Source organism: Lontra canadensis, unplaced genomic scaffold, assembly GCF_010015895.1.
Source record: "Lontra canadensis isolate GAN:19392208 unplaced genomic scaffold, GSC_riverotter_1.0 scaffold2, whole genome shotgun sequence".
Taxonomy (NCBI): Eukaryota; Metazoa; Chordata; class Mammalia; order Carnivora; family Mustelidae; genus Lontra; species Lontra canadensis.
The window spans coordinates 55367179-55389333 of record NW_022630996.1 but is presented as its reverse complement, the minus strand read 5'-3'; positions in this window follow the sequence as shown (position 1 = coordinate 55389333).

Below are 22155 nucleotides of genomic sequence, written 5' to 3'. Positions count from 1 at the left end.
GAGAAAAACTGAAAGCTTTTCCGCTAAGGTCAGGAACACGACAGGGATGTCCGTTATCACCACTGCTATTCAACATAGTACTAGAAGTTCTAGCCTCAGCAATCAGACAACAAAAAGAAATTAAAGGCATCCAAATCGGCAAAGAAGAAGTCAATCTATCACTCTTCGCAGATGATATGATACTATATGTGGAAAACCCAAAAGACTCCACTCCAAAACTGCTAGAACTTGTACAGGAATTCAGTAACGTGTCAGGATATAAAATCAATGCACAGAAATCAGTCGCATTTCTCTACACGAACAACAAGACAGAAGAAAGAGAAATTAAGGAGTCCATCCCATTTACAATTGCACCCAAAACTATAAGATACCTAGGAATAAACCTAACCAAAGAGGCTAAGAATCTATACACAGAAAACTATAAAGTACTCATGAAAGAAATTGAGGAAGACACAAAGAAATGGAAAAATGTTCCATGCTCCTGGATTGGAAGAATAAATATTGTGAAAATGTCTATGCTACCTAAAGCAATCTACACATTTAATGCAATTCCTATCAAAGTACCATCCATTTTTTTCAAAGAAATGGAACAAATAATCCTAAAATTTATATGGAACAGAAAAGACCGCGAATAGCCAAAGGAATATTGAAAAAGAAAGCCAGAGTTGGTGGCATCACAATTCCGGACTTCAAGCTCTATTACAAAGCTGTCATCATCAAGACAGCATGGTACTGGCACAAAAACAGACACATAGATCAATGGAACAGAATAGAGAGCCCAGAAATAGACCCTCAACTCTATGGTCAACTAATCTTCGACAAAGCAGGAAAGAATGTCCAACGGAAAAAAGACAGCCTCTTCAGTAAATGGTGTTGGGAAAATTGGACAGCCACATGCAGAAAAATGAAATTGGATCATTTCCTTACACCACACACGAAAATAGACTCAAAATGGATGAAGGACCTCAGTGTGAGAAAGGAATCCATCAACATCCTTGAGGAGAACACAGGCAGCAACCTCTTTGACCTCAGCCGCAGCAACATCTTCCTAGGAACATCGCCAAAGGCAAGGGAAGCAAGGGCAAAAATGAACTATTGGGATTTTATCAAGATCAAAAGCTTTTGCACAGCAAAGGAAACAGTTCACAAAACCAAAAGACAGCTGACAGAATGGGAGAAGATATTTGCAAACGACATATCAGATAAAGGGCTAGTGTCCAGAATCTATAAAGAACTTAGGAAACTCAACACCCAAAGAACAAATAATCCAATCAAGAAATGGGCAGAAGACATGAACAGACATTTCTGCAAAGAAGACATCCAGATGGCCAACAGACACATGAAAAAGTGCTCCATATCACTCGGCATCAGGGAAATACAAATCAAAACCACAATGAGATACCACCTCACACCAGTCAGAATGGCTAAAATTAACAAGTCCAGAAATGACAGATGCTGGCGAGGATGCGGAGAAAGGGGAACCCTCCTACACTGTTGGTGGGAATGCAAGCTGGTGCAACCACTCTGGAAAACAGCATGGAGGTTCCTCAAAATGTTGAAAATAGAACTACCCTATGACCCAGCAGTTGCACTGCTGGGTATTTACCCTAAAGATACAAACATAGTGATCCGAAGGGGCACGTGCACCCGAATGTTTATAGCAGCAATGTCTACAATAGCCAAACTATGGAAAGAACCTAGATGTCCATCAACAGACGAATGGATAAAGAAGAAGTGGTATATATATACAATGGAATACTATGCAGCCATCAAAAGAAATGAAATCTTGCCATTTGCGACAACGTGGATGGAACTAGAGGGTATCATGCTTAGCAAAATAAGTCAATCAGAGAAAGACAATTATCATATGATCTCCCTGATATGAGGGAGAGGAGATGCAACATGGAGGGTTAATGTGGTAGGAGAAGAGTAAATGAAACAAGTTGGGATTGGGAGGGAGACAAACCATAAGTGACTCTTAATCTCACAAAACAAACTGAGGGTTGCTGGGCAGAGGGGGGTTGGGGGGGGGTTATGGACATTGGGTAGGTTATGTGCTATGGTGAGTGCTGTGAAGTGTGTAAACGTGGAGATTCACAGACCTGTACCGCTGGGGAAAATATTTATATATATATATATGTATGTTTATAAAAAATAAAATTATAAAAAAAAAGAAAGAAAAAGGAAAACAATAGAACAAATCAATGAAACTAGGAGCTTTGAAAGAATTAATAAGATTGATAAACTCTTGGCCAGACTTATCAAAAAGAGAAGATAAAGGACCCAAATTAATAAAATCATGAATGAAAGAGGAACGATCACAACCAACACCAAAGAAATACAAACAATTATAAGAACATATTATGAGCAACTATATGCCAGCAAATTTGACAATCTGGAAGAAATGGAGGCATTCCTAGAGACATATAAACCACCAAAACTGAATCAGGAAGAAATAGAAAACCTGAACAGATCCATAACCAGTATGGACATTGAAGCAGTCATCAGAAATCTCCCCCCAAAAAAAAAAAAAAAAAAAAAAAAAGAGCCCAGGGCCAGATGGCTTCCCAGGGGAATTCTACCAAGCATTTAAAGAAGAAATAATTCCTATTCTCCTGAAACTGTTCCAAAAAATAGAAATGGAAAGAAAACTCCCAAACTCATTTTATGAGGCCAGCATTACTCTGATCCCAAAACCAGACAAAGAACCCATCAAAAAGGAAAATTACAGGGGCATCTGGGTGGCTCAGTGGGTTAAGCCTCTGCCTTCAGCTCAGGTCGTGATCTCAGGGTCTTGGGATCGAGCCCCACATCGGGCTTTCTGCTGAGCAGGGAGCCTGCTTCCCCTTCTCCCTCTACCTGTCTCTCTGCCTACTTGTGATCTCTCTCTCTCTCTCTATCAAATAAATAAATAAAATCTTAAAAAAAAAAAAAGGAAAATTACAGACCAATATCCTTGATGAACATGGATGTGAAAATTCTCACCAAAATACTAGCCAGTGGGATCCAATAGTACATTAAAAGGATTATTCATGAAAACCAAGTGGGATTTATTCCTGGGCTGCAAGGTTTGTTTAATATCCACAAATCGTTCAATGTGATCCAATACATTAATAAAAGAAAGAACAAGAACCACATGATACTCTCAATAGATGCTGAAATAGCATTTGACAAAGTACAGTATCCTTTCTTTTTTTCAGGACCCTGGGATCATGACCCAAGCTGAAAACAGAGCCACCAAGGCACCCGAGTACAGCATCCTTTCTTGATCAAAACTCATCAAAGTGTAGGAATAGAGGGTACATTCCTCAATATCATCAAAGCCATCTATGAAAAACCCACCGCAAATATCATTCTCAATGGAGAAAAACTGAGAGCTTTTCCGCTAAGGTCAGGAATATGGCAGGACTGTCCACTATCACCACTGCTTTTCAACACAGTACTAGAAGTCCTAGCCTCAGCAATCAGACAACAAAAAGAAATTAAACACATCTGATTTGGCAAAGAAGTCAAACTCACTCTTTGCAGATGATATGATAATTTATGTGGAAAACCCAAAAGACTCCACGCCAAATCTGCTAGAACTTGTACAGGAATTCAGTAAAGTGTCAGGATATAAAAATCAATGCACAGAAATCAGTTGCATATTCAGAAAGAGAAATTAAGGAGTCCCTCCCATTTGCGATTGCACCCAAAACCATAAGTTACCTAGGAATAAACCTAACCAAAGAGGCTAAGAATCTATACACAGAAAACTATAAAGTACTCACGAAAGAAATTGAGGAAGACACAAAGAAATGGAAAAACGTTCCATGCTCATGGATTGGAAGAACAAATATTGTGTAAATGTCTATGCTATCTAAAGCAATCTACACATTTAAGGCAATCCCTATCAAAATACCATCACGTTTTTTTCAAAGAATTGGAACAAATAATCCTAAAATTTATTTGGAACCAGAAAAGACCCCGAATAGTCAGAGGAAGGTTGAAAAAGAAAGCCGAAGTTGGTGGCATCACAATTCCAGACTTCAAGCTCTATTACAAAGCTGTCATCATCAAGACAGTATGGTACTGGCACCAAAATAGACACATAGATCAATGGAACAGAATAGAGAGCCCAGAAATCGACCCTCAACTCTATGGTCAACTAATCTTTGACAAAGCAGAAAGAATGTCCAGTGGAAAAAAAGACAGTCTCTTCAACACATGGTGTTGGGAAAATTGGACAGCCACAAGCAGAAGAATGAAACTGGACCATTTCCTTACATCACACACAAAAATAGGCTCAAAATGGATGAAAGACCTAATGTGAGAAAGGAATCCATCAACATCCTTGAGGAGAACACAGGCAGCAACTTCTTTGACCTCAGCCACAGCAACTTCTTCCTATAAATATCGCCAAAGGCAAGGAAGCAAGGGCAAAAATGAACTATTGAGACTTCATCAAGATCAAAAGCTTTTGCACAGCAAAGCAAACAGTCAACAAAACCAAAAGACGACTGACAGAATGGGAGAAGATATTCACAAATGACATAGTAGATAAAGGGCTAGTATCCAAAATCTGGAAAGAACTTATCAAACTCAGCACCCAAAGAACAAATAATCCAATCAAGAAATGGGCAGAAGACATGAACAGACATTTCTGCAAAGAAGACATCCAGATGGCCAATAGACACATGAAAAAGTTCTCAACATCACTTGACGTCAGGGAAATACAAATCAAAACCACAATGAGATACCACCTCACAACAGTCAGAATGGCTAAAATTAACAAGTCAGGAAATGGGAGATGTTGGAGAGGGTGCAGAGAAAGGGGCACCCTCCTACATTGTTGGTGGGAATAAAAGCTGGTGCAGCCACCCTGGAAAACAGCATGGAGGTTCCTCAGAAAGTTGAAAATAGAGTTATCCTATGACCTAGCAATTGCACTACTGGGTATTTACCCTGAAGATACAAATGTAGTGATCCAAAGGGGCATGTGCACCTGAATGTTTATAGCAGCAATGTCCACAATAGCCAAATGATGGAAAGAGCCTAGATGTCCATCAATAGATGAATGGATAAAGAAGATGTGGTATATATAATATATATACAACGGAATACTATGCAGCCATTAAAAGAAATGAAATCTTGGGGCGCCTGGGTGGCTCAGTTAGTTAAGTGAGTGCCTTTGGCTCAGGTCATGATCCTGGAGTCCTGGGATCGAATCCCGCATCAGACTCCCTGCTCGGCAGGGAGTCTGCTTCTCCCGCTGACCTCTCTCCTCTCATGCTCTCTCTCTCTCTCTCAAATAAATAAATAAAATCATTAAAAATTAAAAAAAAAAGAAATGAAATCTTGCCATTTGCAACGATGTGGATGGAACTAGAGGGTATTATTCTGAGTGAAATAAGTCAATCAGAGAAAGACAATTATCATATGATTTCCCTGATATGAGGAATTTGAGAGGCAGAGTGGAGGGCATGGGGGGTAGGGGAGGAAAAAATGAACCAAGATGGGATCAGGTGGGAGACAAACCATAAGAGACTCTTAATGTCACAAAACAAAATGATGGTTGCCGGGGAGAGGGAGTATGGCAAGGGTCTTTGGTTTATGGACATTGGGAAGGGTATGTGCTATGGGGAGTGCTGTGAAGTGTGTAAGCCAGACGTTTCACAGACCTGGACCCCTCGGGCAAATAATACATTATATATTAATGAAAATAAATTTTAAAAATGGAATGATATTGGTGACCAGCTATGTACACATAAATTATCCTTACTTCATTTTCCAACATACGTGCTCTTCTTTTTCTGTCACATAGCTTTCCATAAGGGACAGTAAATGAAAAACCTAAAATTTTTAAGGACTATTGTCTGTTAAGGGTTTATTGGAGTTCACTTATATTAGCTCCAATATTTCTGCCTTTATTTCAGGGAATCAAATATTTCAAATCACAATTCATCCTGTTTTGAACATAAAAAGGCAATTAGAATTAAGGTGACAATGTCTATGAGAATAAGAAAAAGAACTTTGTCCTTTAAGATCACCAGCTTCATTGCCAAATTGATTATTTAAAACAAAGATAAGTGTGTGCTAAGGTGAATGATGTAGGTTTGACTATACAAAATCCATTCATTTTGGTCACTTTCTTCATCAACTTAACTAGTCCTTCAGCAATCCGCATTGATCAGGGTTAAATTAATAAACCAACTAGGTTCCAATCTATTTATTTCATCAATACAGCCAAAAGGAGTATAAATGAAAAAATTGAGAAAGAGAAAAATAATAACCTCTGTTTTATTCCTTTTTGTTTGTTTTCACTTGTGTTGAAAATTAGCTTGCTTTACAAAAAAAGAAACAATTATGAATCACAATCCATGTCATGTTCTTCAAAGAAGACTACCTACTAATAATGAAGATACAGTCTATATAAATTATAATCCTGCCCTTTATTAACCAAAGACACCCCTTCATAACCCACCATCACTTCCACAGTAAAACAGGTCCCACCAATGTAAAAGGAAGGGTATCAAGGAATCAGATAGAAGTTATTAGTATTAGAGGTTCAAGTGCTATAAATGTACTGGGTTGCTAGTTTTATTATTAAACCACAAAAATTGGAATTTCCTGAGAATTCCTACCTATCCTTAATCCTTAAAACACACACACAAATACAGAGTTCCTGCATATGTTTAATCCTTAAAGCACATACATGGGGCGTCTGGGTAGCTCAGTAGCTTAAGGGTCCACCTTAGGGTCAGGGCTCCCTGGCCAGCAGGGACCCTGCTTCTCCCTCTCCTGCTGCTGCTCCCACTGCTTGTTCTCTTTTTCACTCTCTCTCTCTCTAATGAATAAATAGAAAATCTTTAAAAACACACACAAATACATACACATACACATGTGCACACACACAGATTTTAAGCTCTTCACTTGCTCAGAGTACAATGAGCACATTTTGGTTACCCAATCCTGAGATTTCCATGAAGTAGATTCTCTCTAGCCACCCTCCTTCATTCATTCTAAAATATAAAAATGTTCAGCAAATATTTCTTGAGTATCTGTCACATGCCAGGCATTGAAAAAGATGTTAAAGTCCATTATGAATGTTTTCTGAACTCATTCTACTTGCTGTACTCAAGGGAAGAGTGGGTACCTCACAATCCCCCATATTCTTTCCCATGGAAGCTATGAATGTGTGTATGCATGTATGCTTTAGAATTTGAGCTCACTCTATGCTCTCCTTGAACCCATCTTAGTGCACTGTACCCAAATACAATCCAAATTCAACCACAAAATGGATATTTTAAACAAAATTTTATTGGGAAACAAAAGAGACCTTGTATTACAGTCATAGAGAAAAAATTTCTCCTATCAACCCCTGTTAGCTCTATTTCTCCTCCCCACCCTAGCTGATATAGCCTACTTGGTAAAACAAAAGTCCAGTAACATTCCAAACAACTTCCACAGGTAAAGGCTCAGTAGGTAACCAAATCCCAAGCAACTGGTATTTTCATTACCCTAAAAAGCTTCAATTAAAAAAATATATATCTATAGATATATAGATAACTATATATCTGCATTGTATCTATCTATATCTGTATCTCATTTCTTTTTCATTTGAACTTGGGCCACTGACCTAATGGCCCGTGCTGTCTTTTAGCATATCATTTACCTGAGCAAATAAACCCATGACCATTCATCCTTAATTTAGAAAAAGAATGTCACACCTGGATTCCTAATAGTATAGAATATGCCCAAGTTATATACAGTCCCAGTTCTACTTTGTTGCTCAGCCTTAAACCAGCTCCAAATCAGATGTCCAGGTTAGGAAACTGAAGTCAAAATTGTTTGGTTCCATTAAACAAACTCACTGGGACTGCATAGGCAACTCCATGGATGCCTGTAGAACCTCCTGTCCACATAATCCCTTCTGTCTAAAAGCATCCATTCTCCCTCCAACCACTCCCTTCCTCAATCCAAAACCTAATCAGGCTTCCCCAAATACATGTTCAAGATGACCTCTGAGTTCTTCGGTCTGGAATAAGGACAAATAAAAGTTGGGTAAATGATGGAAATAGGGCAGGAGCATGCTACTTACTTGCCTACATAGGCAGTCTTTCTCCAATTTTTCAGGAATCATAAAAGATGAATATATAAAATTGATAAAAACCAAATAAAGCCTCAGTGAGTGTAAATTGCTGTTATTGTTGTTATTCCTATTGTTGCAAGTATTATTTCTATTTGTTCCTCTGTCAATCATAGGAAAAAAGAGCCAAATCAAGGTATTCTCTAAAAATGGGCACTTGTGGGGAGCCTGGGTGGCTCAGTCAGTTAAGTGGCTGACTCTTCACTTCAGCTCAGGTCGTGATCTCAGGGTCATGAGATGGAGCCATGCTGGCGGGGGGGACTCTGCTTGGGATTCTCTCTCTCCTTCTCCCTCCATTCCCCCCTACAACCCCACATTCAGGTGCTCTATCTCCATTAGATAAATAAATCTTAAAACAACAACAACAACAACAAAAAAGCAGGCACTTACACTACAAGAAAACTGGAGGGAAGGAGGACTATCTTTGCCAAGGACAAGTTATAATTGATGATAACTGCAACACTAATGAGGCTGCCTCCCATGGATATGGCTCCTGCTCCTAAGTATCCCTCAGAGGGGCAGCCATAGAGACAGATAGAAACCATCCATTCTGTTGCCAGAACCTCCCATGTGGCAACATCAATAATCGGAGCAGCACTGATCTTATGCCTTTAAATCCATGTTGTCAGCTCATACCATGTTTAGGGAAACAGACCCTCCAGGGAAATACCAGTTAATGAAATAACTAGAGAGAAGCCAAGTGTTACTCTAAGGCAGTACTTATGGTAGATGACCAGTGTGTATTATTAGAAAAGACTAGTGACGTGTAAAACATTTCTTTCAAGGATTAATTAAACTAAAACTTTTAATGGTAAATTTCCAATTGTAAATAAAAATATTCTGTGTAGTTTCAGTTTTCCATATGAACAAGATATTTAAAGACTGATCCTCATTTCTTCAAAAGACATGAATAGCTTAAAAGTTTTGAGCTTGAGTAGAAGAGGTTAAAATTAAGGTAATTCACTCCCAGTAAACCTCAAATATTCAAATATCTGAGATGACCTTTTCTTGTTTCTTTGGCTATCTAGATTGGTTTTTTGAACTACCCCTTTCATTAAAAAATTAACAGCTGCCACTGAGTGTTTGCCATGTCCCACTGTGTACCACGTACATTAGGTGAATTGTCTCATTTCTTAGTCACAACTTTCTGGATAGGTACAGTTGCAAATGAGACAATTGATGGGTAGAAAAAGTAATTTTCCCAAGGTCACACAATTAGCACGTGACTGCACTGGGATTCAATGCATGTGGTCTGGTTCCTGTTCTGTGATAACCACTAACTTTATTGTTTTCTTTATCTGATCAACTAGAGTTGGCCAATAAGTTCATGTCCACTTAAAAGTAGAATGTCAAATATTTAAAGGAAACTCTTTGTAATCTTCTTCCATATTTTTAAATTAAATCTAGACAACTCAGCACGTATTTCAATATAACACAATTTTAAATTTTTTATATCACAGTTCCCCTCCCTCTCCAAAATCCACTATCAAGGCCTGGCAATTATATCTTAAAAAAAAAAAAATCCCCAACAGCCCACTACTCTCCAACTCCACTGCCATTATTATATTCCCAGTTACTGCCATCCCTTTTCTGGATTACTATAATAACCTCCTAATTTATCTGCTTCTTTCCATTTGTATTGCCCCCTAAATGCCTGAAATACCATCCCTCTGTGTATTAGTATGATTTTTATAAAATTTAAATCAGATTATGTCCCTTTTATTAAAACCTTCCAATGCCTTCATACTGCTCTCAAAATAAAATGTAAACTCTAACATAGCCACAAAGTCTTTCACAATCAAGCCAATCAATATCAGCTCACACTACTCTTCCTCTTGCTCACTGTGATTTAGTCTCTCTAGTCTTCTTTCTGTTCTTTTAAGCTAAGCTCTGTTCCACATCAGAGCCTTTGCATTTACTCTTACCTGTAATATTTTCTCCCTGGCCCTTTGCTTAGAGGGCTTGCTCCACCTCAACCATTAGGACTCGGCTCAATGTCACTACCCTAGAAATGTTTTCCTTGACCACTGACTAAAGTAGCACACACGTGCACAATGACCCCGTGCTTTGTCCATTACCATCTATGAGAACCCACTCCTTATTTCCATTAAGGTTTTTACCAAAATGTGTAGTTATTATCTGCTTTCTCCACTAGAATGCAGGCCCAAGTGTAGGAACTACTTCTCTCTTATTTGTTGTTGTACTCCATGCCCAGGACAGTAGAAACTCAGTAAATATTTCTGAATAAATGAGTGAACTCTCCAAACTTCCTGTCCTGCTGTTTTTAAAATCTAGCTATAGAAATTCCTCTCAGATATGCAAAAAATCAAGGAACTGAAGAGAATATTAGGTCATACTAAAGGAAAATCTGTAGACAAACACATATACCAAAAGAAGTTAAAAATATTTCCATTATATATATATATATACATATATATATACCACAAACCATAATCCTAAATCTGTTTGAAAAAGCTACCAGAAAAAGCATAATGCTTTGTAAAGTTCATAAATTGGCCCCAAAACTCACAGTATTGAAATAATTTTAAATTAGAAATAAAGGTTGAACATTTTTTAAAATAGCCTAATGTATCCTTGTTCCTTTACATGCTTTTGTTTGTTTAAAAAAAAAACAAGCTAACAGACTTAGATAATCTCAGATTCTACTTAGTTTTCATATAATTTGAAAAGCTACTTTTTACCACCTCAGTGGTAAGGGTGCAAAAATTATTTTTTTTTTCAGTGTCAGTGCAGTATCACTAGCAAAAATTCTCAAATATCATGATCAATAAGAAGATATTTTCAGAATAGGTTAAACATGTGTATACATCTTGATTAACTGTGTCAATATATTTTTCATTGTCTAATGGGCAAATTCTTTGTCTGTTTCAAAGACTGGAAGATAGTCATATTCTGTATGCCAAGAATAAAAACAAAGAATGTGCTAAAACATGAAATATTATAGAAAGAGAGCTCAAGGAGAAATGTAAAGCAAACTAATCAAAGTGATAACCAAATTTCAAGATCCAGCAGGTCTCCTATGAAAAACCACCAGTTGGCAATTTCTGCCCAAATGATTATTTCCTGCAATCCAAGACTTTTGGGGTTTTTGCTGAATGTAACGTTTATTGATTTCCTACTATATACAAACTGACACATGTAATCTAAATATTGAATAATGTTGAAATGTGATCCCTGCTCTTTACTGATTGTAGTTTACCAAATTATGCACACTTATAAACAACTCTTACCTCAAATACCTCTTCCTAAGTAGAAAGTCCCAATTGACTTCATGATATCATATGTCAAAAATTTCTTCATAGTGATGCTATATTTCTGTATTTCTAGTATCTTTCCACTACAGAAAAATAAAATATAAAACTATAATTAATTTATTCTTTCTTGTACATGACAATTCATTTAGATATAATGGAGCACAACATCTGACATCAACAATGACAATTTACATACTGAAGCATGTAAATGAAAAGCAAGTCCTCCGGATCTGATTCCAAGGTCCTGACTCAGCCAAAATTCAGAGACTTGAATACAAGAGCAAAGGATAGACTCACGCCCTTAGGAAATAAGAGCAGTTCAAAGTGTTAAATCCAGCTAGCAGTCACAAATTCGCAATATCACTTATTTCTTATCTATTGCATTACCTGACTTCATGAGATTAACCTGGGCAGAATTTCAGTTTTAACATGGGTTAAATGGAAAACTGAATGATATCTCAAATACATTAATGTAGAAAATACTGGTGGAATGAAAGTGACTTTTATTCATTAAGGGATATACTGAATGTTTTAATGTATATGTTGTTTATACTTGGCACCCTAACAGTTGTTTTTTTTTTTTAAGTAGACAACACATGGACCTCATTTACTTAAGATACACCTATGCAGGCAAATATATACCAAAGAGAAATGTGTATTATAATAAATGACATGTGCTTAATAAAATTTTATACTACTTTACAAATAATAGCTCACCTGCCTTTTATTTTATTTAATAAAAATCTGCTATATTCTGTGGAGTACGTGAAGGGGAGACACCAAGTCTTTTTGTAAATGTAAGAAAATATGGTATCTGTTACCTTTACCTTTTATGAGTTGCCTGCTCTCCGTATTTGGCAAGACAAATAGAATTACATACTGTGAGTGACTCAGAACAGAACTTCACTATCAATCATCTGCCTGGCTCTGCACAAATTCTGTAGGGCATTCAGGACATTTTGCTGCCTATGAATATTTTAGACAAGAAGAATCCCTGAAAGCTTCCTGATGGATTAATACAAGAAAGGAGGACGTTTTCATGTTTTATAGCTATTTGCTGAAGTACTACGGCCATTACTACACTCCAATGAAAAGATGCCTCTTTAAACAGAAAGAAGCAGCCCTGTGGAAGAGTTCTGGCTCCTTTTATCATAAACTGATTTCAAAGTAATGATATATAATATATAAATATTGCATGCAGTCCTCTGCAGGAAATGAAATGCTGTACTGGTGCCAACAGCTTTACACCCAGCAATGATTGTGGGGAAAAAAGAAAAAGAAGAAAGAAAATGTATGCCAGCCATTTAAGACAAGATGTTTGCTCGTGTACCTCTTTAGCTTTGCCAATGAAATAAAAAGCTATTTATTAGTTTCTCTATCATTTTATTGTGGGATTCACACCCATGAATAAACAGCAGAGTACTATTCTCAACAGCAATTCACAACTTCTCAAATAAAACTTATACTTTATTTTAAAGGAAACAAAATTCAGAAAATAAAACAAAGAAAATATTCACCTGTGGCCCCACTACTATTGATAGTCATAAAGTATTTCCTTCCAGTTTTTCATGTATATTTACATGTAGCATTCTGTATCTTACTTTTCACTAATATTTAAACATTTTTAGCATGTTATTATAAAGTCTTCATAAACATTTTAATGGCTAAATAACATTCCAGTAAGTATATGTTACAAAGTTGAGGTAATATTTGTCTATGCCAGATATTTAGAAGGTGCCCAATATTTACTCTTCAAAATATCATTATTTATCACTATGCATATGTATTTCCCATATTTTTGTTACTTGAACTTTTTTATTTCTAAATTAAGCAATCTTTCTTACATTTAGAAATAGTGAGGTAATACACCCAACTTCCAAGTGATAAAACAAGTGTTTTTTTTTCTTTGTATCTCTTCTATTATTAAGGACAATGTATAGAGAGTTCACATATATCTAGAAAATAAACTAATGACTACAATTATAGTGAGTTTTGTAATTTATTAAAATTCTTACAACTGCACCAGGATGTATAATTATGTCACTTTTTCAAATTAAAAAATTGTGGACAATTGAGTTTAATTGCTCTAATCAAATGCAGAAAGTAAGTTGGGGAGGGGAGCTTGGGTGGCTCAGTGGGTTAAAGCCTCTGCCTTTGGCTCAGGTCATGATCTCAGGGTCCTGGGATCGAGCCCCGCATCGGGCTCTCTGCTTGGCAGGGAGCCTGCTTCCTCCTCCCTCTCTCTCTGCCTACTTGTGATCTCTGTCTGTCAAATACGTAAATAAAATCTTTAAAAAAAAAAAGTAAGTTGGGGAGCTAATACTTTACCCCATGCTTTTCCAACTTCAACAACCACCTTCCTCTTAAAATACTAATAGGGCAGGGAGCTGGGAGAACGTACTGTGTAGTTGTAGTGAGTGTGAGCGCTCAAGTCCAACAGCCTTGATCCAGAACCCACTTCTGACACTTATTCTTTCTATGATCTTGTATAAATTACTTATCCCCTCTGTGCCTCTGTTGCTAATCTCTTAAACTCTGAAGATCATAAAAATATTAAATCTAGCATAGGTTTGTTTGAAAAAGCAAATGAAAAAATTCAGTTTATTAAGCATATGATTAATGCCTGCATTCCTTTTTTTTAACCTGTTACCTTACTCCTTCCATACACTTAATTAATATAGACTTTAATTTGACACATTGTCATATTTATGCTCTCTGAAATAAACAATATACATTTCATCCTCCATTAAGAATAAATATGAAACAAAGCTACACCTCAAAACTGTAACAGCCGATCTAAAAAGTATAAAGATTACTTACTCAACCCATATGCAGACAAAACACTTACATTTGTTAAGAGCTCAAATTAACTTATTTAGATAGACCTCCAATAAGTATTCAGTACAAAAGTGTAGTTTATACCATTCAAATGAGATGATCTGATCACTCCTTACGCTGGTATTATACCCTCACATGACCTTGCACAAGGCCTTCAGTGTAATTAACTTTAAAAATAGCAGAGTAAGGTATGATTATAGCTTTTGTTACTCTCAGTATGCACTAAAATGAGAACACTGAATAACACTAGAAAAATTAATTTAGACTTCTTGCCAATAATGAAATCGAATTTATTTAGGTCAAGAGATAAGTCTTAAATATGCATGTGCACACACACAGACACACACACGCATCCATAATAATTCATGACAAAGGACAAGAAGAGAAGAAAAAGTATCAGAACAGGTTTCAGCATGAAGAATTTAATCAGTCAGGGTTCAACTTGGAAGCAAACAGACTCACCATGAGTTGCAAGCTAAGAGATTTATTATAAGTATCATCTCATACAGTTAGGGAAAGCGCTGGGCAAGTGAAATCCAAGCAAAAAGTTGGAAGATCAGAGTAAGAGTGACCAGTCAGACAATCTGAGAAACCAAGTATATCTAACTCCTGAAATTGGCTATGAAAGGAAGGCTCATGAAGATGTCTATGGGAAGCATGCTTCTTCCGTGCAGCTGCCACATCTGTGAGTCCACTATGCAGAGTCCAGGAGTGGGCCGGCAGCCACTGTGGGCCAGGTAGGGTCAGCAGTCGGAAACTAAAGCTGGTTGCAGAACGAGGACTAGCTGGAACCTGCCAGCATCTGCAGGCACTTCTGCATCTATAGGCACATACATCTAACCACATGAGCCTGCTAAGGATATGGTTACTGCTTCATTGCTACTTTCCAAATCTTGGATAAACTTCTCTTTTGACTAATGTTAACCTAAAACCACACAGAAAGGAGCATTCTAACACAAATGGTTTTAGCATAACTGACACAGTACAAACCACCACAAGAGTCTGGATTAAATGGACAGGTGACTAGCATTATAACACAGCATGCCTACTCTAACAGTTCTTGTTATCATAGGAAAGAAAAACCATCAAGACGTGAGCATTAAGGAAAACTGCAACATTAAATGAGGGGAAAAAAGCAAAAGCTTTCTTTTTACACCAAAACATAAAAAGTAAAATGGGAATAAACAAGTAAAATTGTCTGAATTGCATGTCTGGAGGAGAAACGATCTAGTAAGATTACTCTTCTCAAGTTAATAACAAATTGTTTCCTCATTAATCATCACTACCATTAAGCAAGATTCTGTTAGAATCTTTGTCGCTCATCTGTTACAGTTTATGAAGAAAATGCAGGATTTTTCAAAATTTTTTTCAAATTTTTTAGGGGAAAAATGAAACTTAGAAGGCCCAAAACAAAACAGAGGAAGGTAAAAGAAGGGCTAAATGATTGCACTCCATCAATCTGAATGGGACTGATGGAATGTGAAATAAGTTCTAGGGCAAAAACATGCCATGGAACAATAGGAAACGTCAAATATTATTTATTTGTTTAGCATTATAAGGCACAGGTAGGAAAGGAAAAATGGAAAAAAAATGTTTTCCTTAAATAAAATATCTAAAATATTTTGGGCACTGAAAGGTGCCCTATTATCCCTCAAATAAGAAATGTAAGACCCCTGTTGTTATGAAAAAATACATATTTCTCTAAAAAACAAATTATAATGATAACTATAATGATAACTAAAAAACAAACTATAATGATAATTATAATAGGGAGGCTAGTTTACAAAAACAAATTAAAATGATACATAATTATCTAGTAATAGAAAGACTGTCTAAATTATCAAAATGAAGGAAATTTTCATCTGAATTGCTCTCACTGTGAAAATAATTTCAATTCCAAATCAATTATTTATTATTTCATGTTTACTATTGCTACATGAGATGCTAAGTGTACAAAGATGAATAAGGTATATCTAAGGGCTAATCTCCCTTTTGTGTTATCCCTACAGAATGTGAACCTCTTTCTACTTTGTATACAGGTTCTCCACTTGATTAACTTGATAGACGAACAAACACTTCTTACCACACAGGAGCTGAAAATGCTAGACACTCACATTCCCAGTCATTCCTGCAGCTAGAGAATAATCTTATGACTAAGGCTCTGGCAATCAGTGAAACCATATCTGACTCTGACTCATCCCCACTGCGTGCAGACGCAGTATTGGTAATGGACACTGCAAAGTCAAGGCACAGAAATAGCATGTGGTAGTGGCTGTGGTAAAGCTGAGTTGCTGGCATCAAAGATGCAGCAGTAAAGGTGTAGACTCGTGCTCTTCCATGGTGCCCTCTTCAGACCAATTCTGATGTGGGATTTGGAGCTTTGTCCCTAGAAATATTTTCCCATGCCTAGTGTTCCAACCTTCCATTAAACCAGGAAGATACCTAACATATCTTTCCAATAAACTCCTTTCTTCCTAACTGGAGCCAGCATCTCTTGCCTGAAAGTATCACTTTGAGTGATATAACATGCTTCCCAGCCTCAAAGAAGTCACAGTCTCAAAAGAGATAATAAATGGTAACACCATATAAAAGCCATAAGCATTGTATATCTAATTAATAATCAACAACTCCACTGTGAGATCTCAAATGTCCTTTAAACATAGAATATTGAAAACTGGAATTCAAACTGGTCCCTCTGTCACTTTTCTTTGAGTCAGTGATCGTTTATGACAAAACCTGGTAAGACTTCTTTTGTAAGGGCACCTGGGTGGCTCAGGTGGTTAAGCACCTGCCCTTGGCTTGGGTCTTGATCCCAGAGTCCTGGGATTGAGTCCCCAATAGGACTTTCTGCTTAGTGGAAGCCTGCTTCTCCCTCTCCTCTCTGCTTGTGCTCTCTCTCACTATCTCTGTCACAATCTGTCTCTCTCTCAAATAAAGAAATAAAAATTTAAAACAAACAAACAAAGACATTCAGGAAGAAAAAGTAAATTCTCTTAAAAAAAAAAAAAAGACTTCTTTTGGTGGGAGGAGAGAGGCAAAGGAGATGGAGAGAGAGAGTCTTAAGGAGGCTTCATGCCCAGCACAGAGCCCTAAGTGGGGCTCAATCTCATAACCCTGAGATCATGACCTGAGGCAAAATCAAGAGTTGGATGCTTAACCACCTGAGCCACCTAAGCACCTCCCATATGACTTCTTAAAACCGCCCACTTCCCTGTTACCAATATTCAGTATCCCATACCCAAGTCCTACCAATCTTGGCTTCTACATACCTCTTTAATTATTCACTTTTCTGCAGTATCCTCACCAACTTCGAAGGCTAAGCTTTCAGGATCTCTCACTGGACTTCACTCTTCCTTAGAAGAAGGCCAACTAGCAACTATCCATATATATGACAATACTGTGTAAGAACCCCCAAGTGAGGACAAAGTCCTCTCTTGGAAAAGAGAGACTGAGAAGGACTGCATTAGAAGGGTGAACATTACATCCCATCTTTTCCTGCCCTCAAAACAGGGATTTATACCATCAGCTCCCCTAGTTTTTAAGCCTTCAGACTCAAGACAAAATTACACTACTGGCTTTCCTAGGTCACCAGCTTGTAGACTGCAAATTGTGAGACTTCTAAGCCTCCATAATCACATGAGCCAATTCCTCATAATAAATCTCTCTAGATAGATAGATAGATAGATAGATAGATAGAATAATCAATCTCTGAAGAAACCTGACTAATAGAGTTACCTATAAGGGAACAGAGGAAACAAGCAAAAGGGTACAAAGATAAAGTTAGACTTTCCAGAATATATCTTGTTTTGTGCATTTGATGTTGGGAACATATAAATATCTCATATAAATATAAAATGAACATTTTTAAAAAAAGCAATCTCTTAATAAGGAAAAGTAAAAAGAAATTTAAAAGCCAAATTGTATTACAAATTAGGGCATAATCACACAAGGCATTATTTCAAGTGATTTTAAAATATAGTCATTTGGTCCTACATATCCAGTGGAATATACACTAAGCTACAATGTACAAAAAGAGCTGCAAAAAAAAAAATTCTTAAACTATTCTCAGTAATCATAACATTGGACATAGTGTTGGTATTATTCTAAGTGTATTGCAAAAGTAAGCAAATGACTAGTTAACAGTGGTGTGAGAGGAAGCAAAGTAAGATTAAAGTGCTTAAGTAAAGATTCTATATTCTTGAATTGGAACTGAAATCATCAGTGTGAAATCATGATATATTTTATTTTGAACACATATACATTTCTTAGTTCCGTTTACTGGAAAAGCAGTAGTATGCTTAATACATGGTGCCTTCTAAATACCATCTTCCACTAAGAAAAACAAGAACCCCTTGGATAAGTAGAGTATTCCAAAATGGATCAGGAAATGTACAAGACGATTCTAGAACATTTTGTCAAACCAAAAACCAAAAACTCAAAGACTACTGTTGATAGATAAAAAGGATTTGAGAGCCAACTTGAAGAAATTCTTCCTAGCCAAATATGAAACAATTTGAGAAGCAATAAGAATAATAACTGCAATGGATTTAAAAATAAAAAATGCCACAATTTATGAATACATAATGAGACTTAAAAATAATCATTGCACACCTTAAGAAAATATTAGGGAACAAAAGTCATTATTTTGAAAATTGTAAATCTTGACTTTCTTGCATGAACCAAAGAAAGTTCAAGGTAATTAAGTAGTTGATTAGGGGAAGTTTCTTTTTATAGAAATGTGGTAAGAAATAAATTTTAAAGGGAGACTTAAAACATCGTCATTTTGCAACTCCTAATAAAATAACATATCCTGGCAGTTATCATCAGTAGCTGTTAACATCAACAAAAGGGAGAGACCTAGATACCCTGTGCCTTCTATGAATACTCCTTAAGAAATATTTTTGCGGGGTGCCTGGGTGGCTCAGTTGGTTAAGTGGCTGCCTTTGGTTCAGGTCATGATCCAGGAGTCCTGGGACAGAGCCCCACATCCAGCAGCCTGCTCAGTGGGGAGCTTGCTTCTCCCTCTCCCTCTGCCTGCTGCTCTGCCTACTTGTGCTCTCTATCTCTCTGTCAAATAAATTAAAAAAAAAAAACTTAAAAAAAATAAGAAATTTTCTTGCAAACCAAACAAAAACACAAACAAACAAACAAACAAAAACAGAAGGAGAAGATGAAGAAAGAAGAAAAAGAAAACAAACCGAAAACTGAATCTGGCCAAGCCTCTAAATCTAACTGCTAATTTATATAAAATGAAGGAGAAAGGGGAACCTGTTCAAGAAAATAGCAGAACTACAGTTGGCAAAATCCACGCTGCGGAAAAATTTGCATATTAAAGTATAATGAAAAAAGAAGAAAAAAAAATAGATTTCAGATGGGTCTTTTCAATTGCTTGTCATTATGGACCTTATTTGGACCCCTATTTGAACTAAGACTGTCAGGAATATTTGAACACTGGATATTTGATGACATTAAGTAAAGTTTTAGAAGTGATTATATCTTTGAGAGCCTTTACTATTTAGAAACAAAAACAAATTTACTAAAAACAGTATTAAAAACAAATACTATTTAGAAAACAAATTCTTTCAAAAGAAAGAAATCATATGCAGTAGCGAGTATTAATAGATGAAACATGGTTAACCACTTATTATAATTGTAATCACCGTTAAAGCTGGTACCAGGCTCAAAAGGATTTATTATACTGGTATTAGAAACATGCATATATTTGAAGTTTTTCAAAATAAAATGGTTTTAGTGTGATGTAAATAATTATATTTTTAGAAATTTAAAATCTAGACAGTTCCTCAATAAAATATTAGCAAGTTGATTATAACTATATAACTTTTGAGTCAAAATGTCAGAACTCTAGGCTTTCTAAACAATAGATATGGAAAGATTAGAAATGCAATCTATAATTCCGAAGTAGCCCAGGGGTTCAAAAGAGAAAAAGAGGAGAAAGCAAAAAAAGAAAGTTTATTATTCTTACAAAAGATAGAAAACAAGAGAAACAATTTAAGGTAAAAAGAAAACACAAAGTAAGATGGCAAAAACTAACTCAAATAGACAGCAAAAAAAAACCATAAACTGATGGCAAAAAAATAAAAAATAAAAAAACATGAACTGACAGAATAACAAGAGGAATTGAGGAATCAAGTCTAACAGTGGAAGACGTCTGAAGGCTGTAGGCTCTACAGTACAGCCCCTCAACTCCCCAAAATACTACACCGACACACACACACACACACACACACACACACACAGAACAAGATGTCCACTCATCCATTCAAACATTTAATGAGAAGCCAGTTAAGTCCCTGGTAGTATCTAGAAACTAGTGATAAAAGAATAAACAAGATAGGCATGATCCCTTCACTTGTGGAGCTCACAGTCTAGTGGAAAGATGCCTTAAAAAATAAAGGTAATTCTAAGCCAGTGCATGAAGTGCTATTATGTGGGATCTACAGATACTGTGACAAACAGAAAAAATGTTTTATATGCATTATCTGATTTTTTTTTAAAGATTTATTTATTTCAGAGTGAGACAGTGCATGCGAGAGCAGGGAGAGAGGCAGGGGAGGGAGAGAGAATCCCAAGCAGACTCCCTGCTTAGCACAGAGCTTGAGGCGGGTCTGGATCTCACAACCCTGAGATCATGACTTGAGCCAAAATCATGAGTCAAAGGCTTAACCAACTGGGCCACCCAGATGCCCCTATCTGCTTTTCTGTTAAGAATGAGTTGTATTAAAACATGCAAAACCTAAGGAATGTTAATATACGTAGGGCAATAATATTCACCATCACACCGTACTGATGCACAAAGTCACAGGGCACTACTGATTCTTGTCACTGGAGTCTAAGACAGATCCTCAGCCATGCAGATGGAATGAGAGTGCCCACTCCAGGCTTAAGAGGGCCCAGTTTAGAACAGTCTTGGGTAATGCCAAAAAGATAGTAACAGTACAGAAACAGGAAGGTCTCATCAGGAAAACAGAAATTGTGTTAAACAGTTTAAATACAGAGTATTTACTGCAAGGAACCCTTATACAAAATGACTGAAGGGCTGAAGGATGAAAAAGCTTTCAGTAGGATGAGGAAAGCAAAAGAAGAAGCAGCACAGAATCTACTACCCCTTGGGCTGGAATAACAAAAAGGAAGAGAGGGGATTCCTGGAACCCACAGCACACTGACTGCTAGCACTGCTGGGGTATGCTGCCGACAGCGAAACCTCTAACACCCTTCCTGAGCTACCCAAACCCACTGGGAGCAGGAGGCACCCCTGGCCTCACTTCTGAAACCACCAAAAGCAGGAGCCACCTCTGCCATTGGAACTACAAAAGGTCCCTGAACCTTAGAGCTGGATAGGTATTGGAAATACCACCAGAAGCAGAGGCTATCCCTCTCTTCCCATGTCTACCAGAAATGTTTCTCATTAGTCAAATCTAACTGGAAGTTACATGGGAAAAAAAAGACTGGAAATTGAAGTTTTCAAGGGTCCAGCTTCCTGGTACATGTAATAAGGCATGGAAGGGCAGGAATGGATCTAAGAGCAACCCAAGACAGCTCAGCACACTCCTTTGGCTACTCAGCATCCTTTCTCTCCCTTCTGTCCATACTGAACTTTCTTATAACAACTTGCTATCTGGAGGAATATATAAGTTACAGATTCAAAAATCGAGCAGAAGCCACCAGACAATACTGAGCTGATTTCAACCACTTGAATCTATCAAATAAAGCATAGCATGCACCTGAAATAGCAGGGATGGGGGTGGTCAATTCCAGTGAACTCTAGCCCAGAAATCCTAAAATGAAGCAACATGTCACCTAGTATTAGCTGACAATGATGATTCTATACAATACGGTTTAACCTTTACACAACATGGGAGTTTTTTTTCTCAAAAAACAAAACGTGGCATACTA